The following is a 27218-nucleotide window of genomic DNA, read 5'->3' on the forward strand; positions in this document are numbered from 1 at the left end:
GATACTGATTTTTCACCAACAAACTTAACAAAAAGCTTTAACCAAATATTATGTTCACACTAAGCTCTTAAAGTCTTAAAAACTATTTAAACTTGTCACACAGTTAAGTCCAAACTCTTTTAAGATTTAATAACTGTGATGGTTGAAACAGACCACTCGAGTTTGACTAACTCGCATAATGCGAGCTGCATACCCGAAGACTCCAAAGTTTGTGCTACTGTGCTACTTGCTAGTGATGGGGCAGTGTCGGATATTCGGATACCTATTGTAACTGCGGATATTTTAAGAATTATTCACGGGTACTTGGATACGTAAAATTAAAACTATCTGATGATATTGTTAAGCCCTTTTACACGATTAAAGGAATGCAATAGTTTTTAATGAGTTATTTTATCTATTCAACGTCAATCAAAAGTAAAAATTACAATTAAAATTATAGGGTGACTGGTAATTAGTGAACGATATTTAAACACGTGATTGTACTCATGATTACAAACAACTTTCCCAAAGAAACTTTTTCTGTATACTCATTAGTTTTATTTTTCTTACAATAACAAAACTACAAAGAAACTTTTTTTGTATACTCATTAGTATTATTTTTATCACAATAACAAAACAACAAAATTTTGTGCGCGCTTGCTTTCGCACGATCAGCTGTTGACAGCGAGGCGCTCGCGGCCGCGTTAGAAGACCAGTAGGTATTTTGGAACTTTATTTTAAATTTTCTTTGCTTCTACATTTTTTATAATTTCTGATTAGAAGTTTGAAATCGCCAAACTGCATTTAGCAAGCGTGGTGATTAGAAGAACCGAGAAGAGGCCTTTGGTCAACAGTGGCCACTTACAGGCTGTTGATGTGATGTGATGTAAACCCCTTCAAAGTCATACATGAATGGTAAATTAAATTAACACATTGAACGCCGTGGTGGTCACCGGTGACCGACGTTAGCGGAGGATTTTCTTTCAACAGTTTTCTATTGGCAGTCAAAGACGCAATTATTAATCTAACTCTAACAATACATCATATCGGATTGTTCCGATTACAAAATCGAAATATTACGAAACTATGCTGTTTGAATCATAATGTTGATTTACGCGAGACTAAACAATCAGGCATCAACTAGCGAGTGCTTCTTGCTATGACTGACTGATCAATCTGAAGCAGATATACGCTAGTAATGCTTTGTTTTGAATAAACATCATATTATTTGATATTAAAAAAAGTGTCGTCACGCCTTTTATCCCCGAAGGGATAAGTAGAAGTGCACATTATGACACGTAATGCCACTGTCAAATTTACACCTACTTTTCACCACTTACGTTATAAGTCCCGTGTAATAGGCAGTGAGCCTGTTGCCATATACCGGGCACAATTCCATAAAATAACAAACAGAGAAATTAAAAAACAACTTCAAGATTTGCCTTACACAGAAATCGAATCGAAAACATTGCTCAAAAGTCGCCACACATCACTACTCTTATAAATGGTTATAAATATATTATGTTTCTCTAGCGGCTTCGCCCGTGTTCTCGCAGGATAAAAAGTCCTATCACCCAACCCAGCTACCCTGTCTGTATAGCAAATTCTATCAAAATCCGTCCAGTAGTTTCAACAGTCGATTTCCAGACAAACTTATAAACAAAAAGTCTTTCACATTTTATAATATTAGTGTGATTCCTAATAAAATATCCATTAGGAAAGAATCATCCAAAACCATCATGTTTATTTGTCCATTACAGAAATAGTTAGGCAATAATGTCAGCTGTCAGTAGGTAAAGCTCTCGAAATAACAATCGGGTCAGTTTTTGTGTTCCAAGGTCCGCTCCCGTTCCCTTCGTCGGTTTATTTTCGTTCAAAACATACAAAACTCTTCGTGTACAATATAATAACGCATAATAGATGCATGCTGGAACTGCCCTTTTTGAGGGCGGAAAATCATTCAATGACTTCTCCCGCCTTGAGGCGGGAGAGAGTGTCAGCCTCTTACTGACTAAAAACCACCCCGTTCCTTCTCCTGCTTTTCGAGCCGGAGCCCCGGTAAACCCGCTAGGTAGTACACAGCTCCGGGCAACCGGCTGACGTGTGACGTGTAGCAGGTTCGATTCCCGTACGGAGCAACTCTTTGTGTGATCCACAAATTGTTGTTTCGGGTCTGGGTGTCATGTGTATGTGAACTTGTATGTTTGTAAACGCACCCACGACACAGGAGAAAATTCTAGTGTGAGGCAACGTTTTTATAAACAAAAAAAAAAGGAAGATGCATAATGGAACTGCCCTACCTAAGGCGAAAGAACTCATTGGAAGATTTTCCCCCTCAAAAAAAAAGCGGTGTAGTGCGACTGCCATATTCGGCAAGAAATAGGGTGACGAATAGTGAAATTATGTACAATACATCCACTTTTTGATACATCAAAAATATAAATATGAAATAAAAAAAAAACGTATTACAATTTCCACGACACGATTGAAAAATCTAGGCGTTTCAATTTTAATATTTGTCTGCAAAAATCACAAACAAAATGTCGCATTGATTTACATCAAAAAGACATTTATTTCATATTTGTTTCCAAAAGATAAATAAGAAATATATTTCCATTTTCAGTGTTAAAAACAAAATAAGCACATGCATGGACCATAAGCTACATTTTAAAATATGCCCGTCTGAACAGCATACCAAAAATATAGACGCAATGAAATGCTTTATTTTACACAACCGTTTTTCAACGTTTTTTAAACGGTTTTTAACAGTTTTTTGTCAGATGGAAACGTTTTTACGTTATGCCTTCGAAAATTCATGTTATAGTTTTAACATTTTTTTCCCGTGTGCAAACGAATGAAATTGACTTTGAAATGAAATCTTCTGACATGAAATATTCTTGGTTTTATTTTAAAATTGTAAACGTTTTTTAACTGACTTAAAAAAGGTGCTTTTTTATGGTATAAGCCAGTAAGCGAGCAGACGAGTCACCTGATGGTAAACAATCGCCTCCGCCCTTGGCGGAATGGACACTTGAAACACAAAAAGCGTTACAAGTGCGTGGCTAGCCTTTTAGGAGTTAGGAATTTAAGGGTTGCTGGGGAATCGGAGATTAGGATGAATGGGAAGAGAGACAATTGGGCCTCCTGTAACCTCCTGTGTACGCAAGCGTTGTGTGTTTTTACAAATAAATATTTTTTCTTTCTTTCTTTCTTAAAATATCTGCACTTCAAAAGAATATTCGCAAGACTTTTCGGATATTTTTACGTATTAGTTCCGACATGGAACAACACTACTCCCGACTCCATATTGAAACTAGAATAATATTCTTAATGTTACAAAGAGAAAAGGTTTTAAAATCATTTTTATATTTTCAGGAAGTTTGCCTGAAATTCTCAAAGTTCACGTCGACGCAGGTCATGAAACTTTTCAGCATTATAGCCATTAAATAGAACCTGTAGAGTTATTTTTAAGGAAGAAATTGTTAGAAAAAGTTTTAAGCCTTAAACTGCCATTAATTAGAAAACTGTTGAATTCAAATCCTCCACTAACGTAGGTCGCCGGTGACCTATGTGGCGGTTAACGTGTTAAAATAAATGTACTGCACTTATCATTACTAGCTGTCAGCACTAATAATTGATGCAATGTCACGCCTTTTATCTCCGAAGGGGTAGGCAGAGGTGCACATTACGGCACGTAATGCCGCTATACAATGTACACCCACTTTTCACCATTTTGTAATTCAATTAAAGATTTCTAGCAAAAAGAGTTAAAAGATTTCTAGTAACAACAGTCAAAAGATTAGCACAGGTTGTACTTTTTGTGGATAACACATATGTCACTGTTATTTTTCTGATAACAGTTGGAACCTTGCCGATCATCTGGTTCCATTTGGACGTCGATTTACACGGCACCCTGTTTAGATAAAAGTTATAAAATTAGCTTACCTGTTAGTAGCAAAAGTAAGATGTCCATCCGATTAAACAATTTCACTAAGCACATACCTGAAAATAGAAAGACATACTTATAAAGTCTGATGCGTTTGTAAAACTCTCGAGTCAGCAGAAAATTCGAAAGTGAAAATAATTCTTAAAACAACAGTTGTTTTACAGAGGAAGGTTACTTTCCTCTAGAAATAATTATAGTGAACATTTCACAAAACTTCAGTTTTAAAATATATTTTTACGTAGAATTAACAATAGGCTAGTTTCCTACTAGTCAATTCAATACTTTTTTTCGAAACGTCAAAACAGATTTTTTACTGAATTTTGTATGGAATAGTGCATCATGACATTTAGATTTTTACGTCAAATATTAGAATTATTTCTAGTAAATTAGCTAGAACATTTAGAAAATTGTATTGATCATTAAATCTATGCATGACATTGTGATTATTTTTGAATATTTTATTGTATAGAAAATTCTAATATGACTAAGGAAACTACCCAATTGAACAGAGCATTACATTAACCAAAAAGTAGGAATGCAACCTTATCTTACTTCAATTACAAAAAAAAAGTATCTTCAAAAAACTAAACTTCAATTACCTACCCACAAAAATATATGACTAAAGTTCAATTACCTAAAACCCACAACATATAACCATTTAGTTTAGTAGAATGTTCTAGAGAACAAGTACCTACAATACCTACATGTACGAGACTTATTACACGCTTACAACGAAACAACGCCTGACAAATGTGACGCAATGCGAAACCATTAGCTTTCTACAAGTGGTTTACTGTATTGCGAATAGTGTACCTTAGGTACTGAAATATCGGGGCTCCGGCTCAAAGCAGGAGAAGGAATATGTGTTCGACATTTTTTTTTTTTTTATGAAACAAGCCGGTAATCGAACAGACGTATTACCTGATGGTAAGCAATCGCCGCCGCCCATGGACACTTGAAACACCAGAGGCGTTACAAGAGCGTTGCCGGCTTTTTGGGAGTTAGGAATTTAAGGGTTGTTGTTCGGGAATTGGGGATGGGGAAGATTGGGAAGGGGGGAATTGGGCCTCCGGTAACCTCACTCACACAACGAAACACAACGCAAGCGTTGTTTCACGTCGGTTTTCTGTGAGGCCGTGGTATCACTCCGGTCCAGCCGGCCCATTCGTGCCGAAGCATGGTTCTCCCACACTCGACATGTTGGCTTTCAGGCCAAATTATTCTATATTTTTTTAGGACTCAGGCGTAGGCGACTTCTGGAGCTGCGGACAACGTAACAGGTTACCGGGACTCCGGCTCAAAGCAGGAGAAGGAACGGGGTGGTTTTTAGTCAGTAAGAGTCTGACACTCCCTCCCACCTCAACCAAGGCGGGACAACTCATTGTAAGATTTACTCCCTCAAAAAAAAGGTTCTCTATTATCACGACTTACGTCCTAAAGGAAATGATATACAGTATGGAGATCACTTATATGATTTAAATAAAACTACAAGTAGTACTCGTCCACAGAAGCATATTACAACAAAATATTTCAACGAAATGAGAAAAATTAAAAATTTGAATTATCAAATTAAATAAATCAAGTATTAAATTCTGTGTGAACAACTCCATGTACCTTGACCACAGAAGAGCTGTAATGTTGTAGGTTGTCTAGGAATGTTACGGACATGCGGCGCTGCTGTTATAATGCCATATTTGTAAAGAGTGTTCAAATTAGCTCAAAAAGAATAATGCACTTTTTGGCGTAACTATTGGGCCTATTTCGCTCATATTTCGTATAATGTCAGCCAAAAAATATTATATGGTTTAAATTAAGCCATAAGAAGTATCTCCATACGGTAGAGTTTTCAACAACACCTATTACAAAAGTCATAAAAATCAAATGTTTTTGGTGAAGATCGTACGTTCCCGTATCCGTCCCAAATCCGATTTTACTACAAAAAACTCGTCAAGTAAATCTTAAATGACATTTTATTTTGTTTAACCTTGAAATCGAACTTGAAACCAAATAACTGCGGTCGGTCAATTCGAGTAGTCATCGATGGCTGCTCGTCTGACCAATTTGGTATCAACGCCGGAGTCCCTCAGGGGTCAGTACTTTCAGCAACGCTCTTTTTGCTGCACATCAACGACCTGCTTAAGCCCGGTATCTTTGGGTTTGCAGATGACAGCACAGTTGTTGAAAGGTATGTGTCCGATGCGCGGACTAGCGGAACACAGATCCAGTCTCTAAGAGAATCCATGGTCGAACGGTTGAACTCGTCCTTGAAGGCGGTCTCCGATTGGGGTGACGCCAACTTGGTCAAGTTCAACGCTACCAAAACCCAGGCGTGTCTATTCTCTGCCAAACGGAGTCAATTTCCGCTGGCTCCTACTTTCCGAAATGTATCCGTTCCAATATCGGATCATCTAGAGCTTCTGGGCGTAATTCTATCGCCAACGCTAAACTTCGGCTCTTATATAGAGTCGAAGGCGCATCTGGCTGGTAGGAAGTTGGGTATCCTCTCGAAGGTGAGACGGTACTTCACACCGAAACAACTGCTGAGCCTGTACCAAGCGCAGGTTCGGTCATGTATGGAATACTGTTCTCACCTTTGGGACTGCTCGGCTAAATGCCAGCTAGATGCGCTCGAACACATTGAAAGGCGTGCCAAGAAGCTCATCAACGATGATGCGCTTGTGGAGGAACGGCTTCAAAGCCTTGAACACAGGCGCAAGGTCGCAAGCCTTTCCGTTTTTTACCGGATACATTTCGGAGAGTGTGCGGGGGAATTGCACAACTTGATTCCCCCTAGTCCTTTTCATCATCGAACCACAAGACAATCGGCGAGGCGTCACCGCTTCATGGTAGATATCCCACCCACTCGCACGAAGCGCTTCGCTTCAAGCTTCCTTGTGCGAACTGCTAGGGAGTGGAACTCCTTGCCGGAGTCTGTGTTTCCTGATGGGTATAACCTGGGTGTCTTCAAGGCCCGAGTGAATAGGTTGCTTAATGGGCAGACGTGCTCCACCATAGGCCGCATCATCACTTACCATCAGGTGAGATAGCGGTCAAACGTCGACCCATTAAATGTAAAAAAAAAAAAAAACTACACTATAATGTTATTATCTACAAAACGGTCGACGGTTGCTACGTAACGTGTACCGGGATCGATTCCCACACGGAACAACTCATTGTTCTTTCACAAAATACATATTATTGTTCCGGGTCTGGGTAGGATCTGTATTATATATGTGAATTTATATATTTGTAAAAGCAACTATTATACAGGAAAATGTCCTAATTTGAGACAACAATAAAACAAAAATCTTAACCAAACCATTTTGACTGCACAGTTGGCACGATTACTGGGCAACTGGCTGCCTTGCAACGTGTAGCGGGTTCGATTCCCGCATGGAGCAACTCTTTGTGTGATCCACAAATTGTTGTTTCGGGTTTGGATGTCATGTGCATGTGAACTTGTATGTTTGTAAACGTACTCACGACACAGGAGAAAATCCTAGAGTGAGGCAAGGTTTTTTTTTAAAAAGAAAAGAAAAGTTAGACTAAAATGAAATTTTGCTGAACATAAAAATCGAACCCTAAAACCTAACACACATTCACTCAACTATACTTTACGTACAAATCCAAAAAAAATACCTTTACATACCAAATGTCGGATCACATTTCAAATATTTGTCAACACCTTGAAAAAGCCAGGGAACGTTACCCCAAAATTCAGTTTCTCTGTAACTGAATGCCTTTCAAAGGTCTTGGGTACGACACCCGATTTATAAAGGCTGATTTTATTATTACACCCGGCCCTGGCCTGAAAAACTGGTTAAGTTAGACTGTGACTCACTTAGTGTGAGTTCCGTTCATATTTGCGGTTTGAAATGTTAAGTTTTTTGATGGTACATTCATAAGCAATCAAAATAAATATCTGGTTTTGTTTGTGATATTGAAACTTATCGATTTAATACTTTAATATGACACGTGCTGAAAGTTCTTAAATGTCAAATTCAAAGCATTAATTAGGCAGTTTTGAAATGTCAAATTGAATAGTCCGTCTGTCTGTCTGTCAGTGAAACTAGGTGCTCGTTCCTAAGTGTAGCTTTGAATGGAAATAACATATAAAAGCTCCGAGATTTTGCTTAAAACTATCTTTTCACGGTTAGGCTATTTCGAAATGTGTTTTTTATCGACATAAACAACATTAACTTTGTGTTCGATATCGACATCAGATTCTTGAATTTCCATTGCTCCAAGATGCTTCACACTCTACTATCAATTCCACACATCTACCTGACCTAAAAGGCATTGATAGCCGGACAACAAAATGACCCAACACACGTCTACTCCTTCCCTTTGAGTCACAGAACCCTAAAAAGGTACCAAGGATGACGTATTTTCATCCATTTCTCAGATGAATGTGGAATGGAATGGATTTTCCCTGATATATTTTGGCCATGTATGTCAAGCCCAATAAAGCTAGCCTTTGTGTTCCTCAAGCCGATTTCGATACATTATCTGATGTTTTTGGACCCTCAGTCAGGCCCTTATGCTATTTGGACCTTTATGCGAAAATCTTTTCAAAATATACCTTCAAAGGGCCCTAGAAATCATCACAAAGATGTTTTTCCTTCTTTACTGGGCATGATAATTCGATTTTTGGATTTAAGGGGCGTAAGGTGCAAAAAGGTTTTCGAAAAATAATACTTAGATCTACGTGGGTTATATGATGGAGTTTTTTGTAATAGTGAAGGTTGAATAGTTATTTGCTATCAAACCCAATACAAAATTGATACCAAAATTTTTTGTCTAATTTTTGATTATAGGTAATGTACGGTATTCTAAATTATTACTACAGTAGGGATTGTAGCATGAGCTAAAAATAGCCTGGATTACACGACAATTAGGGTGCTTTACCACCAGAGATGTACTACTATGTTACGTTGATGTGGATGCGTTTGGCTTCCACCAATCCTATTCATTGGTACACATAGCTTAGCACTGGTGGAAACGGACTCAGCTAAACTATGTTTTTTATATGGACCCTTACTATCGATACATCGCATATTCGAGCTGTGCATCTTCCTCGCACAACTACGTAGCTTAGTAGCAGTGGAAACGGTCCCCAGTTCTGCATCTTAGCTATTACATTTTCGTAGTTTTAGTGAAAAGCACCCTCAGCCTCCGCTATTACATGAAAGTCATTATAATCAGTTAGAATGTAATTCTGAATCTCATTATACGTAATTTGGCACAAGTTTTGAGAACCAAAATCGTTTAGTTTTAACTTTAAACTGCCTCTTAGTCATAAAACAAAATAACACTTTAGGCAACACGACAAGAGAAAAACCAAAGCAACGATATTATAAGAACTAGAATAAGATGAAAGATAAAATAAAACTAAGTACAATAATAGTTAAAATAACAATGTTAGGCAAAATCTCGACTTTGTACAACGACGCTACATTTAGATAATTCTAAGTGGTTTTACTTTGGGGAAATAGTTATTTTCCTCTCTCTAACCACCAGATAAGCGTAACCGAAGAATATTTTTTATTTCTTAATTTTAGATTGTTCAAATCTGTCTCATTGGTATTGTAGAAGGTAATAAAAGTTGAATTAAATAACTTTTTTTTTGTAGTCTACAAATTTTTATTCGAAGTAAATTATTATGATTACTTACACATTATGTACAATTAAAAATACCTAAAAAAAGGAATAAAAACTAATTTAAAACTAAAATAAAGAAAAAATAAAATAAAAATTCTCGTAAGGCGTCGAAGTACTCGTCCGCATCGCTGTCGCTTTCATCATAATAATTTATATTAATTATTGATTATTAATTTAATTTAAATGAAAGCTTCCTTGTGCAAACTGCTAGGGAGTGGAATTCTTTGCCGGAGTCTGTGTTTCCTGATGGGTATAACCTGGGTGTCTTCAAAGCCCGAGTGAATACCCAAGCAGCACACAAGCGTTGGTATCATCCATAAAACAGCCTATTTAAAACTTATAATTCTTTAAGAGACTTACAAGAGTGTCAAAAAATTATTTTCTCTTTACAAGAGGGGATTATCAGTTATTATACAGCTCAATCTTTATAAAGACTGTATTATGGAATCGGTTTAAGCTTAGGGTGTCTTAATAGAATACCAAAATTCTATAATAACACTTGAAGTATTGTGTGACACTTCAAGTAGTGTTTTATCTTTAAAGCTGTATAAAGGCTGTATTTTGTATGAGATAACTTCCCCATTACAGCTCTAAGTGTTATCATTGTCTCACCCGATACATTTTTCTGTACAATGGTACACTTCAACACCGTTACCGAACTTCGTTTTAATGGCGTAATTGTAGACCATTGTAACTACATTAGTTTTATAATTTCTGTCAGAGAAGGTACTATAATACTAAAAATGTAAATACCAGCTACAATACAGCTTTAGTCTTTTTTAGTGACTCGAATCTTGAACTTCTTTTTAATGGCTTAATTGTAGACTATTATAAATACACTAGTTTTATAATTTCTGTTTGTGAGAATATAATAACACAAAAAAATAATACAAATATTCTATTATTATTATTATATAGCCGAAATAATACAAATATTCTATTATAAAACTGATTAAGAACTAATCGCTGCATTGTAGAATTCATATCTTATGTAGTACAGCCTATAAGACTATACAACACTGTCAATACTCTTTAGGCTGTTCTAAATTCTCGCCATTTTGTAATTAAATAAAGACAAAAATAAAATAACAATAAAGGGATTTTAGTCATTATTTGGCCACAGCCACATCCAAATCATGATTATAAGATAAAACTGTGTTATTTTTGTCCTCTGGTTAGTTATTTCAATTACATTTTCTTATTCTAACCTCAAAAACAAACGCACTCACTTACCTTTTTTGATGTTTTCTGTAATGTTTGCTTGATTATTTTGCCGGCCCGTGAAAATTTAGTTAAAATATATGCATAGGTTCACAATAAATATGAATCGGCACTTGAAGTTCACCTCATGTATTAGCAAGTGCCACCACTAAAAATTCCAATACTTTACACAATAACAACAGCAACTGAAATGGTTGCCATTTGTCACAATAAGTTCCGGAGGGAAAAATAAATTACAATTAAGTACTTTATTTTTGTATTCATCTAAAATTCTCTTCAAAAACCGATTTTGAACTATTATCTTTACACGGTATTTACAAGAGGTCAACTGTAATCTATTGGTTTCCTCCGATACCACACAACAGCTCTAATGCAGCTGTTAAGCAGCTTATCTTGTTCTTGTACAGTTATTATACAGCTGTACTAACGCGATAAGCTGTATAATTTGGGCCCTTTTTACGATTATAACGGCTGTATAAGCGCTTATTCAGCCTTTGTACAGCCTGACTGTACAGCTTTTAGTTTAAAAGGAAACTCAAATACAACTCTTATGCAGCCTGTCTGTGCTAGTTGGGTTGGTTGTTTATGTGCAGACGTGCTCCATCGTAGGCCACATTATCACTTATCATCAGATAAGACGATAGAGCGAGATAGTGACCAAACGTCGACCCATCAAATGTAAAAAAAAAAAATTAGACAAAATAAAATAAGACTTTCACATACAAGTTTAGTGTAAATACCGTCACGCCATTTTAATTCTTGAAGGGGTAAGCAAAAGAGCTGTTTTTCAATGTAGTACCCACTTTCCACAAAACATTTCATGAGTTCTATGTTGAAGGGCGAACCTAATGCCATATGTTGAAATAAACAATTTTAGTAGACCCGATACATTTCTAGACTCCATGTTACTACTGAGAAAATTATCGAAAAACTGAAAAATCTTAGCAATACTTTGCCCGATGTAGGAATCGAACCCGAGACCCCTCGCCCGGTCACAACAATAAAATTCTCACGTAACTGTTTGACGAGGAACTCGACTAGTTCCGCGACACACGACGAATATGAGCCTCTAGGATGGCTTGAAACTAGTCGAGTTCCTCGTCAAACAGTTACGTGAATAAGCCGATAACATAATAATGAATTTAGTATGTCTCACGAAAGTTATAATAAAATTCTCGCATCACATTTACCAAAAACCAAGAACAGTTTCTTATCGTAAAAAAAAAACGGATTAGAGCTGTCCAAGCGTCGAATCCACGCCCCTCACACATAACAATAACAATTTCCAATCTTACGACCGTTGTCTTTCACCATAGGAAACAGCAGATCAACCTACACCAATCTATCAATAGAAATTCAACCTTATTAGATACCGAATTAAGTTGAGAATGTAATAAAGAATTTTGGCAAAGGATAACTTGAATTACTAAGTACTAGTGGTCTGTACAGACGCGAGCAGATCAACCTACTCATTTCAGTCTAATTTCAATTTAAACTTTATTTTTCTAATAATAAGGTCGAGATTTCAACGAAGAATTTTGACAAGGGGAACTTGAATTGCTAGTGCTATGTATGTAGCAATAAAAGTTATCCTTTGGAAATCATCGTTTGGGGTAAAGGGCGTCACATCAGGCTATGTATAACCAGTATAACCTGACCTTTGAATGTGTCGAAAGATCTTATAAAGCGAGACCATCATAAACTGGTTTTGAATAGGTTGATAATATCGACAGTCAAAAATAGGGTATAAGCGACATTTTGGTCAAAAATGAGTTTATTATGCTATCCTACGTAAAAAAATCCGCTCTTTCGAATGCGCTTACTTTCATGGCTTTACAACGACATTTTTGGCGTTTATACCCTAGCAAAAAAAAAAAACATTTTCCTAGTATTCTTTTGACGACAGACGAGTTTAAACGGCTCTCCTGAACATTTCATTTTTTGTCGCTTATACCCAAAAATGTCATCGTAGAGCCATGAGAGTAAGCGCATTCGAAAGAGCGAAAAATTTTACGTTGGATAGCATAATAAACTCATTTTTGACCAAAATGTCGCTTATACCCTATTTCCTTTTAACCGTCGATATGTAGCTGTGGGCACAGACTGTGACGTCATAAATTAAGGTTCCCTACGAAGGTTGTATTATGGTTCTGTAGTTGTTTTCTCCTGTTGTTAGTAAGGAAGGAAAGAAAGTTTTGTTGATACACGTTTAGCGGTAATGTGACAGGTTTTTGTGGGTGATAAATAGTTTGGGGGGTAAGTGGGGAATATTTTTGGGTATTGCCGTAGAAATTTTTATATTACCGTTTGTTGATTTTCTCAAAGAAAAGAAAGTGAAGTGGTCTTTTTGTCTTATAATTAAAACTATTTTAAATTATTTTTTTTTACTTCTAGTTTAATAATTAATTTAGATTCTCTGTGAAATCTTAGTCTGTGCCCTTGTCATATTTTTTTTTACAATTCAGTAGTTAAAATTACTAAAATTTGATAATTAACAGGTAAAGTAAAATATAATAAACATTAATTAATTAATCAATTTACTACTACGGCTACTACGCAACGTGCCGTGGGTTCGATCCCAACATGGAAAAAAAATGTGATTTACAAATTGTACTCCTGAATTCAGACTCGTCTCGTCAAATTAATATCCATTAGCACTATGAAAGCTGATATTTATATCTACAAAACCAAGATCTCACAACACAGCCACACAAATAACGCGACGATAAACTCTAACACACAAACCTATTCAAACAAACAAAATGGACATTACTAACCCTCAAATTAACTAAACCTGCCTTTAACCCAACAATGCTTTAACCCTCTAATCTATTTAGACTAGGGATATATTTGACGTTTGACACCTAGCGTTTATCAAACTTACCCCACTTCATACAATATTCATGTTACAAGTCAACCCTTTAACGTCGATCGCTGACGGGGTACCTTAGACCAATGTGCTTTGACATAACATGATGTTTTGCTATTCAATGAAGAGGGGTATGGTACCCTGATATTGATATTCTTTCTTTTATGAGGACCAATTCTTCTGTAAGTTAAAATCTGGTTAAATGGTAATGGAACTTGCACACGATGTGATCCTTTACCAATAGAAGTCATTTGAAATCATGTTATGGTTTTGGATGTATTTTAAAAATTTACAACTTTAAAATGTAATAGTAACCCTTTCTAATATTAATTCTATAAAATACGCATTATAATTCGGTTTAAAAAAAAACTTAGTAGTAACAGGAAGTTTGGAATTGTGTCTGGTGTATGGCAATAGGCTCTCCCTCTATTACATTGAATTTTTAACACAAAAGGTGAAAAGTGTACATTGTATAGCGGCGTTACGTGTTCTAATGTGCACCTTTGCCTACCCCTTTGGGGATAGAAGGTGTAACGATACAGAACTATAGATATCAACAAGACTCTACTTAGCAAATAACTAATCAGGATCTTACACAGGTACCTCACTTCGAAGTTATTGCTAAGTACATAAAGTGACAATATCGATAGTTGTAACTTACTGTTTACACTTGAGAAATCAACATTATTAGGCTATGAGCCTCGTCTACATAAAAGGATTTACTTATACATAATATTGATGTTTAATAGATGGGTTTGAAATCGCAGCTAAAATGTTCAAGTTTACCAGAGAGCGCTACTACCTGGGGGACTACTCTAATTCAATGAACGGACGAACGAAAAAACTTCGCAGATTGCATTCTACATTTCTATTTATTGCTAACTTTGTGAACAAAAATGAACGAATGAAATGAAAATAAATAAATAGGTTTTGATATGAAATTAAAAATGAAACGTTATTTCAAGTAATTCTATTAGTAAATCAATAAAACCTACGGCCGAAGATTAAACGAAACTTCGGATTCGAAAACCGGAGTAGGCCCCCTGGTCTCTGGCCTGTGTTGTATGCACGGTAAACGACTGCACGGTTGGCGTGGTGGCTGGGCAACCAGCTGCCGCGCAGCGTGTAGCGGAATTCAATTCTCGCACGGAATAACTCTATGTGTGATCCACAAATTATTGTTTCGGGTCTGGGTGTCATGTGTATGTGAACTTGTATGTTTGTAAACGCACCCACGACACAGGAGGAAATCCTAGTGTGAGGCAACGTTTTTTAAAAAGAAAAAAAAAACGTGTTGGTTTTTTATGTGGGTCTCTTATGAAATCCAGGGAAAGAGTTAGGACTCAAATAAAATCAAATTTCTTTAATGCATTCATAGTGTACAAGTGTACAATTATAATTAATTTTATCGTCACCCCACATTTTCTATAATAAGAATCTACAAGAAAACAAAACCTAAAAACCTAGATTTCCCTAAACACTATGTAAAACAATTTGATCTGATCAGTCAATCCTTCACACAGGAACATTATATTCATAACATTTCTCTAAGGGCAGGCAAAAGGAAAACGTTTATGTGGCCGCCATTTTTTACGCGAAATGTCACAGTAATACGCATCATGTCGTACGAAGGTCGCACACATTTGTCATATAACCACTGACGGGTAGACAGACGTGAGATACACTAGCTATGCTCGCGACTTCGTCTGTTAACATTACCTTTGGGGATTGTATATTTTGTTGAGATAAAGATATGGTTAAGTGTTTCGGGATTGTAATCTGTCGCTGTGAAATTTTTAGGGGTTTTAAGAGTATTTAGATTATAAAAGAAGATAGAAATTTTGCATTTAAGTGGGTATACGAAAACAATGATTTCAGGGTTGATTACAAAAGTGCTGATTTTTACCGACTTCAAGAAAGCAGGAGGTACTACGTTCGGATGTTTGTATTTTTTATTTGTTCACCGATTACTCCAAAAATGACCATTATAAGTACTGATAGGTTATCCACTCTATAGGTACCGATTGATAAGAAGTCGGCGTCTACCTGGTCTATTTAAAATAATTAATAATATTGACTTTGACTATATTGCTAGAAATCAGTCTGGGCACATTTTCAATCTCATTATATCCACACGGATAACCCAAAAATATCTAAACCTCAACGAATACCTATTAAAATAATCTTAACCGAAACACACACTTCCTTACTAATCACCCTTCAATCAAAAAACAAAACAAAAACCTTTCGCAAAGCAAATTGTGTTACATTTTAATCTGCAAACAGCAAAGCTCGGGTACTTGCTAAACCCCTAAACCTCTGATAATCCGGTGGCGGGGTGAATGAACTTTATCTAACACCTGGCGATATTAGAGACTGCACGTAATGACTACGCTGGGCTGATAACGGCAAATTACGTTGTATATATTTATTACATTTTTGTAGATTTCTTTTATGTATGTTTAAAGGAAATCAGTGCAATGATGTATCTTTAAAGAAGTTTTAGAGCGCTCTTTATTTTTTTTAACGTTGCCCCACACTAGTATTTTCTTCTGTGTCGTGGGAAACAACAATTTGTGGATCACACAAAGAGTTTCTAAGTGCGGGAATCCAACCCGATACACGTTGCGAGGCAGCCGGTTGCCCAGCCATCGCGCTAACCGTGCAGTCAAGATTTTTAATTTGATTGTCAAGTGTTCAGATTTCAAGGTTATGAGGAATTTGCCATAGAAAACCTCTCTTTTGTAGAGGAGGCCAAATTCGCATAAAATGTATCTGTTATACAATGTGATAGGGGCGAGACTTCTAACCCGTTAAGGCTGAGTACTACATCTAATTTTATCGACAAAAAAAATAATATGGGGGGTTGAACCCCTAATTGAAAATATTGAAAAATTGTGATTTTTTCGGTAAAAATAATTCACAAATGATTTTTTTTCTCACCAAAACATTATCAAACATATGAAAAAAAGTAATGAATTAGTTAGCCAAGGTTATTAGCTACCGTTTGTTGTATTTTTTTGTTTCTACGACGCATACAACCTTTGATATCAAAAAAAGTAAAAAAAATATTAAAATAGCCATAACTTTTAGGGGGAGGGGATTCGACCACTTCGATTCGACGACAATAAAATTAGGTGTAGAACTCAGCCTTAACGGGTTAGAAGTCTCGCCCCTATCACATTGTATATTAAGTAATAAACATTTTTTTAAATTACCGCCTTAAATTTTCTGTCCGGCCTCAATTTTTTTTAAGTAAGTTAATATCCTTAAAACTTTCTACTGAGTCTTCCCGGTCTCCAATTCGCCAATAACCCTTAAATTCTTAACCCCCAAAAGGCCAGCAACGCTCTTGTAACGCCTCTGGTGTTTCAAGTGTCCATGGGCGGCGGCGATTGCTTACCATCAGCTGATCCGTCTGCTCGTTTACCGGCTTATACCATAAAAACCCCTTGTTTAACAACTCAACCATAAAACCGTCAATACTTTTCATTCTCAGTTCATTAGAGAAATATCTTCATCAATGGAAACCAAAAGAAAAATAATTAAATTTATTTTTAGAGCAGAAAACGGAACGGGGCGCAAATTGAAGGCCCTCGGGTTGGATGGAAACCCTTTTTACATTTTATAATTGAACTTTTCTCTGCAAATAATTATATCTTCTCTTATTGAGTAACTGTTTTAAAATTTTATAAGTGTGGTCGTTGTTTTGTTGTTTGGTGGTTTTATTTTGTTACTAGGTTCTGCCAGCGGCTTTGTCCGCGATACCGTGAGATGAAAAGTATTCTATATGTTATTCCAGACTATAATCTACAACTGTTCCAAATTTTGTCCCGATTGCTTGAGCCGTTTACATGGGTATTACATGGGCCTTATAACACAAATGGTGAAATGTGGGTGTACATTGTATAGCGGCATTACATGCCGTAATGTGCGCCTCTGCCTACCCCTTCGGGGATAAAAGGCGTGAAGTTGTGTGTGTGTGTGTGCTTCAGCCGTTTTGACGTGATTGAGTAACAAACATACATATAAAGACACAACACATAAATTCACTTTCGCATTTATTTATGCTAAGGTTCGGGTATATACTTATAGAATGACTCTGAGTACGGCGGTAAGACTTTTCGCTGACATCGACCTTATGAAAAACTTAGACAAAAAAAAGTTACCTAGTCTTTTATAATGCTAACTGTTTAAGTGCTGAAATCTAGGAAAGTATTAAAAACTTTTTTCGAAGCTGAAAAAGTTGCTGATGTGGTTGATTCATTATTCAGTACCTTTTCATAAGTTCCGTTGGTTTCACGCAGATTTCAGGATCGCGATAGTGAAGCGCCAAGTTATTTTTTTGGTTCTGATTTAAATAATGTGTTTTTTTTTGTGTAAGTCGGTAAACGAGCAGACCGCAAAATCACCTGACGGTAAGCAATTGGTACCGTCAATCGACACCTGAAACACACGCAGGTTTGATTCACGCACAAAGCAACTCTTTATATGATCTTCATAGTATCTGGGAGTCATATTTATGTGAAATTGTACATTTGTAAACGCACAAAAACCTAGCGTAGGGCAACGTTTAACATTTTCATAATATTCACAAGGCTGGGAAAAAAATGTCCTCTACTCACATATCCAACAATTCATCTTGCCAAGTAACAAATTCAAGCCTATCTACCAGATTATAGGATAAATTTCAGCTCCATATAACCTAAACCTTGCCTGAAGGGTCCTGAACATTGGGACATGATGTATGCCTTAAGGCTATTAGAATGGAATCCAATTTCATACGTAATCAGGTCGACCGATCTGGTCTCGTAATTGAGATGTGTCTCAGGAACGGAAAATTCATTACTGTTGTAGATTCTGATCTAGGAATGTGCACTTTATGATTATTGGTTTAAAGGGTGTTATTGTTATATCAGCACTATCGTCATTTTCATTAAAAGTAAAACAGACCTTTTCTGAACGTGAACCGTACCCAACCCAACAAAAACGACTCATTGATTCCCCATGATCCATGTAGCTATTGTTTTACAAGATGGCGGCGATGTGTGACGTCATTTGTCTGATCACGTGATGAGGGTCGAGGGCTCTCTGATCTTCAGATCATTCGAAGATTCAATAGTATATTGTCTTATAAGAATTTGTTTGTCATGTTATATTCAATCATTTTGTTTTTCCTACATCGGTATTGATAGAGATGATTATGTTTGTTTTCTTTGATGAGGGGTTTTTGTTTCTTGTTTCCTCATGTTTTTCACGTTTTTCCTTTTGTCAACATGATCGATGTTAGGAACTGTCCGTGACGGTTTACTGGTCATGTTTTATATGAGAAGGGTTTGTTATAATCTCCATACTGGGCAGGCGAGTTGGAAATCTTAAGTGTGGGAGAGCCATGCTTCGGCTAGACTGTGGTGATACGCCAACGGCCTCATCGAAAATCGACTTGAAACAACGCTTGCGTTGTGTTTCGTTTTGTAAGTGAGGTTACCGGAGGCCCGATTAACCTCCTTCTCGAACCCCGATTTCTCAACATCTCTTAAATTCCTAACACCCAAAAGGCTGGGAACGCACTTGTAACACCTTTGGGTTTCGGATGTCCATGGGCTATGACGATTGCTTACCATCAGATGATACATCTGCTGGCTTATACCACAAAAAAACAGCTTAAAAGCAGCGAGCACTAACTGCTGCCCAGTCTCTGCTAAATATGCAGCGGGCTATTCTACACCCACTGAACGAGTACAGGTGGTGGTCAGTCACGGGCTGTTCAGTTAAGTGAGAGGCAGCTGATTGGCAGAGGTTTGCATGTATATTGTTATTAATTGTGTTACCATTGCTTCGTTGATTAAGTGGTCGCAAGGGCGAATGCCGGGCAAAGGATCTTGGGTTCGATTCCCGGATTGGGCAAAGGATTTCTGAGCTATTTTCGTTTTTCAAAAATTTCTCAGTAAAAGCACGAGTTTGGAATTGTGTCCAGTATATAGTCATCTCCTATTACATGAGACTTATAACACAAATTGTGAAAAGTGGATGTACATTGTACAGTGGCATTACGTGTTGTAATGTGCACCTCTGCCAAACCACTGGTCTGGAAGTCAATGGTAAAGACTAGCAGTCGATGTCATGTGGGTGCTAAAAATTAAAAAGATTCATATTATATTATTCGTTACGAAGAACATTTAAAATTGTGGGTTTTAGTTTTACTGATGAGCTTATTAAACTAACATACGGCGACGAATTTGATAAACTAGATAATGGAACTAACATGAATTACAAAAATCTATAAAACCATTTTTTTATAACTATTTTTTACAAACAAAGTGTTTTTCCTTATCTTTATCTTTAAGAATCAAACGCAGTAAATCTATACATATAATAAAATCGTAGAAAAGTGCTGTCTGTACATTGAAAATAAAAATAAAAAAAATAGCAGGGGTTATTGTTATGTCGATGTCGAACCCAAAAATGTAATTAACTTTTTTTTTGTCTGTTTGTCTGTTTGTCTGTTTGTCTGTTTGTCTGTTTGTCTGTTCGTCTGTGCGCGCTAATCTCAGAAACGGCTGATCCGAGTTGGATGCGGTTTTCACGAATATATTGTGGGATGCTTAAATTTACATTTAGTGTTTGTTTCATGTCAATCGGTTCATAAATAAAAAAGTTATGTCAAATTAAAGAATCACGTCGAACATTCTATGCTTATACCATTAATCTCCGCAACTATTTGACGGATTTGGTTGAAATTTGGTACAGATATAGTTTAGAACCTTAGAATGGACATAGATATATTTTTATTTCAAAAAATAAAATAAAAATAAAATAAAAATAAAATAAAAATAAAAATAAAAATAAAATAAAATAAAATAAAAATAAAAATAAAATAGAAATAAAATAAAAATAAAATAAAAATAAAATAAAATAAAAATAAAATAAAAATAAAATAGAAATAAAATAAAAATAAGATAAAAATAAAATAAAAATAAAATAAAAATAAAATAAAAATAAAATAAAAATAAAAATAAAAATAAAATAAAAATAAAAATAAAAATAAAATAAAATAAAAATATAATAAAAATAAAATAAAAATAAAATAAAAATAAAATAAAAATAAAATAAAAATAAAGTAAAAATAAAATAAAAATAAAATAAAATAAAAATAAAATAAAAATAAAATAAAAATAAAATAAAAATAATATAAAAATAAAATAAAATCAAAATAAAATAAAAATAAAATAAAAATAAAAATAAAAAAAAAATAAAAATAAATTAAAAATAAAATAAAAATAAAAAAAAATAAAATAAAATAAAATAAAATAAAATAAAATAAAATAAATAATAAATTTATTCCGGACATACAGCGCCATCTATTGTTCAATTTCGTACTTATAGTACGGAATTGAACAATGTCGGGCTGTTCCTATACTCCGTAGATAGATGGCGTTGATCGCGCAATGGTGTAATTACAATTGTTCAGTTCATGTTATTGTTTTAATTCATTGGAAATTTGTTTTTACAAAATAGTAAAAAGCAATGAAAAATGTAACATAATACAACTTTTAGTACAAAGAAAACGCTCTAACGGAGTATAGATAATTCTATGTCGATCGTTACACGACTTCGGTTCATGTTATTGTTTTAATTCATCGAAAAAAAGTTAACAAATAGTAAAAAGGTATGAAAAAAATTATATCAATATAATTAAACTTTTAGTACAAAGAAAATGCCCGAACGGAGTATAAATAAATAATCCAAGTTGTCTTTATCCTCGATAGATGGCGTTGGGATCGAAATAGATTGCGCTATGGTTTTGTTACAATTGGGTATCGGCCGAGCGCTTCGGTACTATTGTAGAAAATGTGTATTATCAGTCGTATGATTATTTGTCTGTAGTGGTCCTGCTGTTTCGTATATTCTAAATTGGTTTCGTTGTATTTGTCAATTAATAAGTTTATTTGTTGGGTTATCCCGGTTTTCTGGTTAAACTTTTTAACGTAGGTTTAGTTTGATATCGATTATTAGTAGTTACTGTAGTTAGTTTTTTTAATAAAATTGTAAGTCTAATTTATAAATTAATTAGATTAGATTTAAGTCGTTTCTTTTAAATTATTTAGTTTAAGCTTGGTTATTATAGCATAAAGGATAGATTCTAATATAATTTCTTTTTTAATTGTTATAAATTCGTAATTCGTAGCTTTCTTTAGTTTTAAGTTAGTTTTCATCTTAAGTTCGGAAAGATTATAATATTTCTTTAGTTAAAGTCCGTTTTTAAACTATTTTTTCAATGCCCTAAGTGAGTATACATCTATTAAAATCAAACGCAGAGCTCATTATGTTGATTTTTGAAGAGTTCCCTGGAATATCTTCCACATCTCATTTTTGAAAAGATCCCGCGAGATCGGGAACTCATCATCATCATCATCATCATCAACCTATAGCTATGGGAACTATGTGGTTAAAACCAAAAAATTGCCGGAAGTCACTATTCCACGCGAACGAAGTCGCGGGCAAAAGCTAGTAACATAATAAAGTTAATCTTAAAAAAAATCATGTCATCTTAATTTCCCTCGATGTAAATATATTTATTTCACAAGTATTAGATGAGGGTATGAAAATTGAAAAAGTTTCGCCCCAGTCCGTACATCATACTACGAACGAACCTACTTAACTAATTTATTTTTCACAGAAATCAAACCCCAACCTCATTACAAGTTTCCAGTATACCTACTTAATTTTTTTTTTTCAGAGATGTGAAAAATGGGAAAAAATATCGGAGATAGTTACTTCATGAAAATTAGTTGAGTTGATCGAAATTTGGAGTTTTTTTTTATAGAATAGGTGGCAAACGAGTCACCTGATGGTAAGCGATCAGCGCCGCCCATGGACACCCGCAACACCAGAGGAGTCACTGGTCACAGTTTGGTTTGTGATAACCAAAACAGCTTCGTTTCATCAAAATAAATGATCGCTTTTGGCACTGAAAGTTTTTAAGTCTATATAGGAAATATATTTTTAGTTTCCTATGTCTAAAGGATAGATAGTATATTTCTTATTTCTGCACTGAGAGGAGTGGAAGGAGAGTAGGGATACCTTGCCTTACACAACTGTGGAATGAGCTATCGTCGGCGGTATTTCCGAACCGATACAACCTTCAAAGCTTCAAGAAGAGTATACCTACTCCTTTTTAAAAGGCTGGCAACGCACCTATGACTCCTTTGGTATTGCGGGTGTCCATGGGCGGCGCAATTTTTTTGAAACGTTGCGCCTCACTAGGATTTTTTCGTGTGTCGTCATGGGTGCGTTTACAAACATACAAGTTCACATACACATGACACCCAGACCCGAAACAACAATTTGTGGATCACACAAAGTGTTGCTCCGTGCGGGAATCGAACCCGCTACACGTTGCGTTGCGCTACCAATTGCCCAGCCACCGCCCCAACCGTGCAGAGCTACTAATTACTGACCATCAGTCGACAAGTCTGCTCGTTTGCCCACTATTCCATTAAAGAAAATATGTTTGTAACTTCTCTAGTGCAGTGACTGGCTAGTCATAAGGTACCTAATATATATAAAATAAAGTCTAGCCTAGCCTAAGATCTTAGAAAGACCTAAAAGCTACTAATAATGATTGTCAATGACACGATTACGTGTTCAACACACCCAATGTTCCGCGTGCTACAAAAATACTTGACCCAGATACTGCGGCCATTAACTCTCTAGATGCCCAACAGATGGCAGTTTACGAAACTGTCTCCGTACTCGTACCGTGATTGGTCATTACAGTGTAAGTATATGGTAGGGACAGAGATTTTGGCTAATGGTCTTTTTTTAGGTTTATAAATTAATCATTTTAAGGTGGTTATTTTTGACGTCGTGCATGTATTTAGGAAAAAAAATTGGATATTTCATTTATGATACCTATGGGCTGGTATACGTGCTGATGGATCGCCTGATAGTAAGCAATCGCCCATGGACACTCGCAACACCAGAGTAGTTAGAAGTGCATTGACGACTTTTTGAAGGTTAGGGATTGCCAAATTATGGATGTAAGTGGCGTAATATTATCAAGGAGCGTAATCTTTTAACCTATGTTACAGAAAGACTAGACTAGAGAAAAATCTAACAAAAATAAAAGCCTCAATAAAAACGCAAATCATCCGAACACTTTTCTCGCCTTGGGTGAAGCGAGACGAAGTGTCAGACTCTTACTGACTAAAAACCACCCCGTTCCTACTCCTGCTTTTTGAGCCGGAGCCCCGGTAATCCGCTAAGCAGTCCACAGCGCTAGGAAAAGCTTAGATTATCAATATAATCAAATACATAAACATACTTAATACAGGCAAGATACTCAATCTACAGAATGAAGGAACATTTGCAGCTAATTCGACCTCGTTTAAAACGAAGCCTCGCTTGGAGCGAGACGCTGCACTAACAAGATTATAGATCGCGCGCCAAATTGTAGCTATAAGTCAAATCTGAGACTTGCACGTCTTAACAACGTAACATCAGAGATGGGTACTGACAGGAGTAGTGCAGATATGAAACTAGCAGTAGTTCAATACAATGTATTCAGCTTATCTAAGATTCACAATTTATTTAGGGGTAATTTGATTAAAACAGCTTGCTATAGGTAAGTACAGCATTGTCGGCTCGAAGCTGGAGTAGGAACGGGGTGGTTTCTAGTCTCTCTCCCGCCTTGGGTGAGATGGGAGGGAATGTCAGCACATCAAAACCACCCTGTTCCTACCTCTGCTCATTGACTCGGAGCCCTGGTCTCCACGTCTTACAGCTAGAGATCGTAAACAAGTCAACAAAAGAGAATACTTACTGCTAACCGTCTCAGATGTGACTAGTTTTAGGATACCACACACCTACCAATCCATTAAAATTCCTCACTATTTTCAAATATTACACTACCATATAAAAGTTTGTCCGAAATATCAGTCCAATAAATCCGCGCAAACTATTGAAATCGTGCATGACATCACATTAACAGCAGCGTAAATATTTGGCGCATAACGACGCGGTCCGGTGCAGCGCTCGCAAATAATTCTAATTGTCGAAACACAACACTAAATGTTTGCGCCGATGTGTGCTTTATGTGTTGTGTAGGTACATATATATTATGTGTGTTTTTGTTAGAGTTAATTAGGTAAAAGTTTTTGTGTTAATTATGTTTGTAAATATTGTGATAGGATGTAATAATCTGCCTAATAATTTGATGTTAAAGTATGAATAGACTACGACACTATCTTAAGTATGGGAGAACCATGCTTCGGCACGAATGGGCCGGCTCGACCGGAGTGATACAACGGCCTCACAGAAAACTGACGTGAAACAACGCTTGAGTTGTGTTTCGTTGTGGTTACCGGAGGCCCAATTACCAATTTGTTGTCAATTTAGAGGCCCAATTGTCAATTTCTATATTCCCAAATCAGAAAGCCCCAATTTCCCAATTCCCAAAATTGCAAAGCACTTGTAACTCCAGTGTTGCGAGAGTCTAGGGGGATGCCGATTGCTTACCATCAGGTGAAGGATTTGCTAATATTTAAGACTGTCCCTTTAACTTCTTTTTTTCGTTGGTATAAGCGATATAATATTAATATTAGAACGAGTAGACGAATTATCTGCTCGTTTACCGGTTTATATCATAAAAAGACACTATTACTATACAATACAATGAATTGACGTATATTTTGTAATAACACTCATTAAAATTGCATAATTTGGCAACAGCTCTAACAATTTAGATTAGGTATTTAAATTAATTGCCCCCTAGGGCAAAACAGCTATGATATTATCTCATATCAAATTACACATCAACAGCTTATTAGTAGCCACTGATGTCCAAAACCTCACAGGGAGAATGCAAAATAATGATCATTAGGTACAATACGTTTAAAAAAACCTACTACAATCTCCTCCTTTTTATTTTGAAATCGATTAATAAGCAAGTCAGGAAATAGGTGCAGTAAAAACCTCTTCCTAAGTAAGTGTAACAAGCACCTTTTAGCGCCGAAAACCGCATCAAAATTGGTTCAACCAATCGCAAGATAATCATAAACAAACATACATACACACAAATCAAACTGACAACCTCCTTTATTTTTCAAATCAGTTAAATAGAATAATGCTAGCTACATTCATTTATTGAGCCAATCAGACATAGAAATGAAGACTTTTTTTAATGGGACAAGCCCGCCACAACCTCCCATACCGCTGCAACTCCTGTAAGCCAGGATCTACAGTAGATACAACCATGAAAACACCGGAACATTGAAGTGCGGCGCGTCCCAGAGATGAGGACTTCTCGAAACAGAAGATGTTATTAGAGGAGAAGAAAAGAAAGAAATGATGAAAAGAAAAGAAAGAAATGAAATAGACAATAAGCAATCGGATTACTTGGCAAGTTAATTAACACCGTGGCGGAGTGCTGCACTAAGTGGCGTTGCAGCCCCGGAGGCCATATTTATTTTATTGCAACTAACTAAGCAGGAACGAGTGAATATCGTTGTATTTAATTAACTATGTAGCCTGTGTCATGCAGTGTCATTTACTTAGGGTGGATAACAAAGTAAGTAAACATATTAGGTATGTGTGGATGCTGAGCATAAGCTTTTGAATGAATTATTATAATATCTCTTTTTGAGTTTGACTTTACTAGTTTCAAGCTATGCTAGAGGCTCATATTCATGAGCAGTATTCCGCGACACACGACACAGCGATTGTCGCGCTGCTACTGATGATGCTCTTTGCCTTCCTGACTAAAAAGCAATTCGTTTCTACACTTCTGCTTTTCGAGCCGGAGCCCCAGTAAACCTGCTCGGTAGTCCGCAGCTCCGGAACAGGCATCAGCCCTACTGGATTCCATCTGTGGTGGTCTGATGACTTTAAAAGCGCGCGCCAAGCGCGACGCACCATACGCTGTCTGGTTCTGGTCGGGCGACGAGCTACCCTTGCTCGCCGTCCGCAGACCCGCAGTTATAGTGTTACTAAAACCGGCCTAGAGATCAAATTCAAGACATTTTCTTGGGTAACATTGGTGTCAATACACGGCCTTATATAAAAAGCGCCTTATATAACTTAATTACACCTTTCTCAAAACCTAACTTTTTGACAATACCGCCATTGTTACCGACCACCTAGTAACATAATATATACATAAATAGAACACTAAAACTTACCTAAACGCAACATAACGTTTCGCAGTTAAATTCAACGCTTTAATCACCTAGTTACGACAGTGCCTTGGGACAAATTGTCTAACTATAACTATACCGGTATAACATAAAGTCTCTTTAATTATTTTTACTTGTAAAACTAAGCAACTGTTGTTATGTAGGTATTGTTATTTTAACTGCTAATTGTATTAAACTACTTTCATTGCTGCCTAAAGTTAACCATGAGAGTAGTTTTATTGTCTTTTTAGGTTACAGGTAAAAACTGCACTGTTTGTAGACGTAGTAGTGCTTAAGTGTGATAGTTTAGGAGGAGGCGGGTGTGTAAGAAAACGAACCTTCTCACGCCCCAGCATCATCTCCGGCC

The 27218-nt window shown here is 36.1% G+C and overlaps 1 protein-coding gene across 1 annotated transcript in view; it reads right to left on the reverse strand.

The window, feature by feature from the left end:
* The window catches only part of LOC118277477 (neuropilin and tolloid-like protein 2), a 223068-nt gene that overhangs the window by 186460 nt on the left and 9390 nt on the right, over positions 1 to 27218 (reverse strand). Inside the window, exon 2 of the mRNA XM_035596295.2 lies at positions 3925 to 3981. The gene's annotated coding sequence lies outside the window, so the exon portion shown is untranslated. The remainder of the gene's footprint in view (positions 1 to 3924; positions 3982 to 27218) is intronic.

This window comes from Spodoptera frugiperda, chromosome 10 (assembly GCF_023101765.2).
Source record: "Spodoptera frugiperda isolate SF20-4 chromosome 10, AGI-APGP_CSIRO_Sfru_2.0, whole genome shotgun sequence".
NCBI classification, from domain to species: Eukaryota; Metazoa; Arthropoda; class Insecta; order Lepidoptera; family Noctuidae; genus Spodoptera; species Spodoptera frugiperda.